Source organism: Suillus discolor (assembly GCF_016758755.1).
Source record: "Suillus discolor strain FC423 chromosome Unknown F5147scaffold_3, whole genome shotgun sequence".
NCBI classification, from domain to species: Eukaryota; Fungi; Basidiomycota; class Agaricomycetes; order Boletales; family Suillaceae; genus Suillus; species Suillus discolor.
Window position 1 is genome coordinate 1189374 of NW_024541250.1, and position 8088 is coordinate 1197461.

Here is an 8088-nt window from a genome sequence, read left to right on the forward strand (position 1 = left end):
ATGGAAACTTTATATAATTTACCTTATAAGTCACTTTGTACATCCCCCAGCAATTCTTCTTATAACACTGAGGTATGTTTCATGTCTCTCATATACACCGACTCTTATCTCACTTTACCCTATCTCTAGACTCTTCTTTTAGTCTGACTTTCATTAGAAATACTTTCAATTAGTGATAGGTATACTTCAAGTTGAATGATATAGGTGCAAAAAAAACACAAAATACACGATAAGATCTAGAAATTGAAGAAACAATTTCCTTCCCATGGGTTGTTCTTAAAGAATGAAAGGGCTTGGACTAGGGACAGGGAAAGAAAGACTACATTAAGCATGCTCACCTCAATCTTAGTTGGGAAGACTGAGGGGAAAACTATAGTGTAAAGAGACTATTAAGATGGGTTGAGATGGAGAATAAAAAGCAGGCTATGGTGTTACATTAATACATCTTATATAGGCTATTATCCACAAACCCTCATACATATGTCTTCTTCTGTTATAGTCTACTGCCCATGGAGAATGTATTCTTATTCTCTGGGATGTATCCTACCATTTCTGAGATGACAAATCTTTACACTGGGGGGTTGAATATTTCAAATGAACAATATTTCTTTTGTTTCTAGCTGGTCCTTGATTCCTCTAGATCTGTGCTGCTCACACAGCCAAAAATGGCTTCTTTTTGATCCTACAGCAGATACAGTAGACTGATCTTGATACTAAATCTGAGGAGGTACCTAGATGTACCTTTCAGTACTTGAACTGATCCCTGAGTCTTGCTATCATATGATCTGATTCATATTTTAAGCACTGAGCAGTGACTACTGACCACTGTAGCACTCAGCCTTGCACTGAGCATGTATTCAGCTAATTTCCAATGCATGTCAAACACCCATCACACTTGAATCACTTCCCAATGTTATCCGACACTTACCCGCTCAATCCGATGTTTATCCACTAAACCTGATGCTAGTCCAATGAACCCGATGCTAATCCGATGAACCCGACATTTTCCGCGCATTGGACCCGATATTTTCTTGCGCATTTGTCCTCCCTATGCCCTGTCCTGTTGTATCTATCCCCACTAGGTGCGCAGTTATTCATTTTCACGTCGCTAACATTGTGGAACACTTTATTACATGTTCACAGTACCACATGTTTTACATAGGACATTGGACCCGAAAATCAGTGCTACTACTTTCGCCTATAGCACTCTGAAATTCTACATAGATACTATATATTTCGCATACATCCTACCTATTTACTTACCTTCCTACCTCTGAGTAGGAGGAGGTCATTCGATATTTAGTAGTTCTTAACTGAATTCTGCAATATCATCCTTTCTTTATCTGAAACACTTCAAAACATCTGACATTCGCTATCCCCGACATTCACTATATTCTTGACACAAACTCGATGCAAACCTGACGAAACCCGCTAACCCAAAACCCGAAAACATTGGACCTGGCGTTTTTGACATCGGACTTGTAATTATACCTTTGGACTTTGTTTCCCATGCTTTGGACTATCTTCCTTTTCATATAACTAATTACTATAATACCATATAGCAAACCCCTTGGGTCGAACACACTTGTCTTGCAAGTATAGCAGACTAGGCAGTGCCACTAGACCACAACATTTTTTATATTGCTGGTTACTTACTTCGTGTAGTGTCCAGCAATTGTTGTATCTCTACACCACACTGGTGAATTAACTTCTTTATGCAACACTATACTCTAGTGCCATTGATTACTGGAACTCGTCTGTTATTCAAATTCTACACTGTATCCCTGGTACCTTTAAGTACTTAAACTCATTCCAAGTCTCACTATCACATAATCTTGTTTATGTTTTGAGTCACAGTGCTGAGCAGTGACAACACTGATGCATTAGTTTAGAATTGAATACATGATTATATGGAAGACAATGTCAGAAGTAGGAATATATGAATGTAAGGTCTTCTTAGACTAAAAAGTAGTCAGCAGTCGCAATTAATGAAATTGTGACATTGGCAAGAGTTGAACAGAAAAGTAGCTTTCTGGTCAAAATCCTGCACAGTATCGCAACAGTGACCAAGTTACCACTATACTATTCAGCTGACACTGAAAAAGGAATTAATAAGCATATATTATCCCAAATGTACCAAAATTCTGAAAATATCAATAATCAAAAATTTTACTACTGCTGGCCACTTAATGCGGCAATAAAAACCCACAATTTTTTTGACAGAGACAGGTACATTTCTAACCTACAAAACCCTCCTTTGGGAGTCGGGGACTTTCCAACTATCACCATGGCTCTACAATCCACAGATCATACTCATCTGAGGCAATGTAAGTAATATGTCTCCTACATATAGTTAAACTATATCTTCTAATCATTTATGTGTACAGGTCAGCTATTTGAAGTCTCTAACTACTAAGAATGCTGGATTAGTACCAGGATCTCTTAAGAAAGCTCTTGAGATATATTTCCTCCAGTGCTACAGGAGGCAGAATATAACAATATAGCAAGTGTAACAGATCCTATATACTCAATTAACTATATATAGGAGACATATTACTTACATTGCCTCAGATGAGTATGATCTGTGGATTGTAGGGCCATGGTGATAGTTGGAAAGTATAGTAGCCAGCAGTAGTAAAATTTTTGATTATTGACATTTTCAGAATTTTGGTACATTTGGGATAATATATGCTTATTAATTCCTTCTTCAGTGTTAGCTGAATAGTATAGTGGTAACTTGGTCCCTGTTGCGATACTGTGTGGGATTTTGGCCAGAAAGCTACTTTTCTGTTCAATTCTTGCCAATGTCACAATTTAATTGATTGCGACTGCTGACTACTTTTTAGTCTAGGAAGACCTTACATTCATATATTCCACTTCTGACATCTATTCTTCACAATTCTCAAATACTAACTTTGGTAGAGGTTCAGATTCTTGAGGTCATGAGACTGGTGATTACAGATTATGTTGATGATATTGTTATCAGCAAGAACTGGGCTTTCAAGCTCTTTGACCTTGAGCTTTGCAAATTTTTCCCACAATTCTTTATTTATTTTAATACCTTGCCAAAGTTGATAAATTAGGCTACTCCAGAGTTCAATTTCACCCTTGATACAATGCTGTAGGATTAATTCAAGTCTTATTGATAGAATAAACCTGATCTCAGGCTTTCTTTGCCTCCTTTGACATTTGGGACCCTTAAATAGCTATATCTGCATATGATAACATTAGCTTCCCATGCTATAGGGAATATAAATGAGGCTAAAATATATAGCTTTCTGACATAGTCATATTTCCACACACTAGCTCATAATAAAGCAATTACATGAAAAGTTACAAACATTATGATACTTTTTTGAGCCACTGTAGATCTACAAATTATGGCTCATGGTGATGCTCAATACTTAATGACACTACCTCTTTATCTAATTCTAACACTTTATGAAATTTGCAGGCACAAAGTTCTAACTTGAAGATGGGAGGTACTGAGGAATCATATAGCCCATTCAAATTCTTTAAGTTGTGAAATAAGTAGTCTAATCACTTAGAGTCTAAGCTAGTATTCATATATCAGCTACTATAACATAGAATGAGTTTATCATATGTATTATATACCTGAGTCATAGTGACTACAAAAAATATGGGCACTATATAGATTATATAACAGTAGATCCTAGATATACAATGAGTATATACCTTAAGTCATATCTATGGACAAGCTATGTCAGCTATAGCACAGACCGGTGTAGGGATTCATTTCTGGCTGGGCTTGCAGAGACTGTTTTTACCTTAGTGTTATGTTTGCACTTTTGTAGCTTACATAAGCAAGTTACCTTTTCACCAGTTCTACTATGAGTCTGAGTATTCAGCAAGTTTCTATGATTTTTTCTCTCCTCTGAGCCTTGAGCCTGGTCCAGAAACCCTTTAGGGTCGAATAGCAGCTAGGTTCTGCAAGACCCAACATTGTTCAGACTCACCATCTGAATTGTTGTACCTTCACCGATATTTTTCATACCAGGTCCGAAAATTTCAACACAAGTATCCCGTCAATCACTCCTACCAGTATTGCAGACCCTCGCACTCCCGGATCGCATTTGACCTGTACAAAAGCCGATGAAGATCACATATCAGGAAGAAACTGTAATCTGAAACCCGAAAATTTGGACATATACATATGGTATTTCGCACATATGATATCACTTGTTTTACCCCGGGATTAGGCTGGAGATTCCTCGCACATACCCCCCTTGTATACCCGTCAAAGGACTAGAATTTCAGACTAGAATTTCAGACAGATCATTTCGGACATTTGATTTTCGGACATTGTGCGAACTCACCCGATTATTTAGCATTTCACCTTCGCACCACAGCCTTGCACCTGCGTCATTATCTCTGTAGAAAATCGGACAATCGGAAAACTGGACAAGAAGAAAGAAGGAAGTTGCTCGAAGAAACCAAGTCAGACGGTACTCTGCACCCAGTATTGTTTTGATGTTCGAAAATTTGTGTTTTGCTTGCACTTACAATTATTTTTTTCTTGTTTTTTGTTAGCACCCTAGTGGGGGACATATAGTACAAACTCGAGACTCAGACATAGGGAACATCGGACATTCAGACATCGGACATTCGGAAAACATCGGACCCGACCCTCAGAAATTTCAGACATTGCACTTGGACACTCGGACATTGAGTTGTTTACACTGGATATATTTGCGCAGATGAAGAGCAGTGATAGATCATGCAGAGAAGTTGAAAAAGATGACAGAACAAGAGAAGACACATATCAGTGTATTTTCGGACTTGCACTCAGAAAGTTCCCATGCTAACATCGGACGCATCGGCTGCTCGGATACATTCCCGCACTTCGCATACCCTCACATCACTTCCCCTATGCTTGAGATACCTCACATTTATCAGATTCATCCAGCCCAGTACTTATATTGCGGAACACCGAAACAATCATGCATCCCTGCTGTTTTACCCAATTTTCCCATGCATTGGCCGAAGATTTCGGACATTCGGAAACACATTTGTTCGAACCAGAACATCATTCCCTCCAACACATTGTAGCACTCGAGCTCACACTAGGCTCGTATTCACTGATTTCCCGATACACATTCAATGCTCGTCACTTTCCGATGTAACCCGCACAACCCGACGCAAACCCGACACTTTGACCAGCGGACCCGACGTTTCGGCCGCATCGGACCCGATATTTTCCCGTGCACTTGTCCTATCCGTGTCCCGTCCCGTCTTGCTAGCCCCACTAGGTGAGTAGTTGATTATTTCACACATTACTCATGTCATAGCAAGCGCTATTACATGTTTTCCCATCATCCACAGCGCCTCGTGTCAGTTTACATGTACTTCGGACCCAAAATCGTCGGCCGCTACTTTCGTCTATAGGGTTCCGGATTTTTACGTCCTTATATATATATTGGACTGACTACGAGTATTTTCATTATCCAAGTAGTAGGGAGCCGTTTCCCGATACTTAGTGGTCAAACCCGATATTTCGTAGTTCTTAGTTGACATTGTGAATATTACCGCTCTTTCTATCCGAAATACCCGTTGTTATCATATATCCGCATACTGCTCACTTTCCCGACGTTCACTATCACCATTCCCGCTAACCCGCTAAACCCGAACCCGAAACCCGCTAACCCGAAACATCAGACCCAACACTTTGGTGTCAGACATCGTAGATATACCCTCAGACTTTGTTTCTCGCGCTCGGACTTTTGACCATTTATCATTTCACTAACTACAGACCATTCCAAATAGCTAACCCCTTGGGTCAAATGCACTTGTCTTGCAAGTATAGCAGACTAGGCTGTGCATGACCACAACATTTTTATATTGCTGGCTACTTACTTTGTGTAGTGCCCAGCAATTGTTGTATCTCTACAACGTCCCCTATCTAATCCGACACATTCTCATGATTTCCAACGGATTTTCATGCACCCGACATTTCAGATTATTGATGAAGTTTATGACTGAGGACAGTCAGTATTCAAAGCCCCTAGGAGATGTAGCACTCGAGCTCGCGCTGAGCATGTATTCAGCTATTTTCCGATGCATGTCAAATGCCCATCGCACACGAATCACTTCCTGATGTTATCCGACACTCATCCGCTCAATCCGACACTAACCTGCTCAATCCGATGTTTATCTGCTAAACCCGATGCTAATCCAACGGACCCGATATTTTCCCACGCACTTGTCCTCCCTATGTCTTGTCCTGTCATATCTATCCCCACTAGGTGCGCAGTTATTCATTTTCACGTCGCTAACATTGTAGAACGTGTTATTACATGTCTGCAGTACATCGTGTCTTATTACATAGGACATCAGACCCGAAAATCAGCACTACTACTTTCACCTATAGCACTCCAAAATCCTACATAGACACTATATATTTCGCATACCTCCTACCTATTTACTTACCTTTCTACCTCCGAGTAGGAGGAGGTCATCCGATATTAGTAGTTCTTAACTGAATTCCACAATATCATCCATTCTTTATCTGAAACATCTGACAGTAACCCACCATTCACTATCCCTGACATTCGCTACATTCCTGACACAAACCCGACGCTAACCCGACACAAACCCGATCAACCCGCTAACCCGAAACCCAAAAACATCGGACCCAACGTTTTTGACATTGGACTCGTAATTATACCTTCGGACTTTGTGTCCCGCACTTCGGACTATCTTCCTTTTGACATGACTGATTATTCTAATACCATACAGCAAACCCCTCGGGTTGAACGCACTTGTCTTGCAAGTATAGCAGACTAGGCTGTGCATGACCACAACATTTTCATATTGCTGGCTACTTACTTTGTGTAGTGCCCAGCAATTGTTGTATCTCTACAGCGGAATGACTGAAAGTATGTATGCTACAGTAAGATTAGTAAGGGACAGTGAGGAAGCTCATTTGTGTACTTTATGGAGTGCGCAAAGGACCTTGACCATGGATTGCACACTAAATGAAGGCTTGTGGCAGCAGATTTGATGATAAAGTTCAAGACATTCAAGAGCAATAGCAGCAGTAGGTTGTTGTGGGGAACAACCTAAGAAGCCAGCTTTGATTAGAGAAACATTGGTGAGCTCATCTGGCACTTGGTGGATTGTTTGAACAGCACAGAAACCTGCAAATAACTGCTTGTCAACGAGAAGATCAATATACTTGACACTTACTCGAAATACCAACACTTCTAACATGAAATGTTGATCCTATTCTATCATTGATTTCACTTGTCACACTCTCAACACCACTGTGCTTCCACAAGAGGAAGGAGCTGGCCAAGTCCGTCATTTGACTGGACCATGCAGCATGCATCTCTCGATTACAATGGAGATGAGAATGAGGTGCTCAATGACGATGACTTTTCCTGCCTTCCAAACTAATATACAGTGAGAAACGAGAACAACCAAAGAACTTAACTCGCCAAATGATGACCTGTGCATGCATTGCACTCAGGGCTGGGTCATCCTGTCCTACAGCCCCAACCTCTGAGTATGGTGCTTGGTCACCAGCATTGCTTTCAGTCTCCTCATCATTGTCTGAGTCAGCTCATTCGGAAGATGGTTGTCATGGTTCCAGGTACCATAGTCAGTAAAACATGCTTCAGGATCTCTAGTTGGTGCCTGACTGACTTCAAGGGCAGCTTTGGCAAGTAGTTGCTGTGTCTTAGCTGTCAATTCTGCAAGCATTCATGTTAGAACTGAATGAGACAAGTAAGAGTGGGAGAACGTACGAATGCTCACTGCATGTTGCTCTTCCTCAAAGGCCAACTGGTCTTTCTGAACTTGAGTGAGAGATGCTTTCATAGTCCTTGATGATCCAGTATCCAGAATACGTATCTCATGCACATGCGGGATTGTGGATAAGCATTTCTGTTTCCTAGAGAACATCATTGAACACTTATGGTGAGGGTTGAGAGCAAGATAGCGTGGGAACAACACTCACCACATACATGGTTGCTTATCACTGCTGCAGTATCCCAGCAAGATTGGCCTTGGGGATACTGACAGCTCAGAGGATGAGGTGGTAGATGAGGATGACGGGGAGGTGCAAGG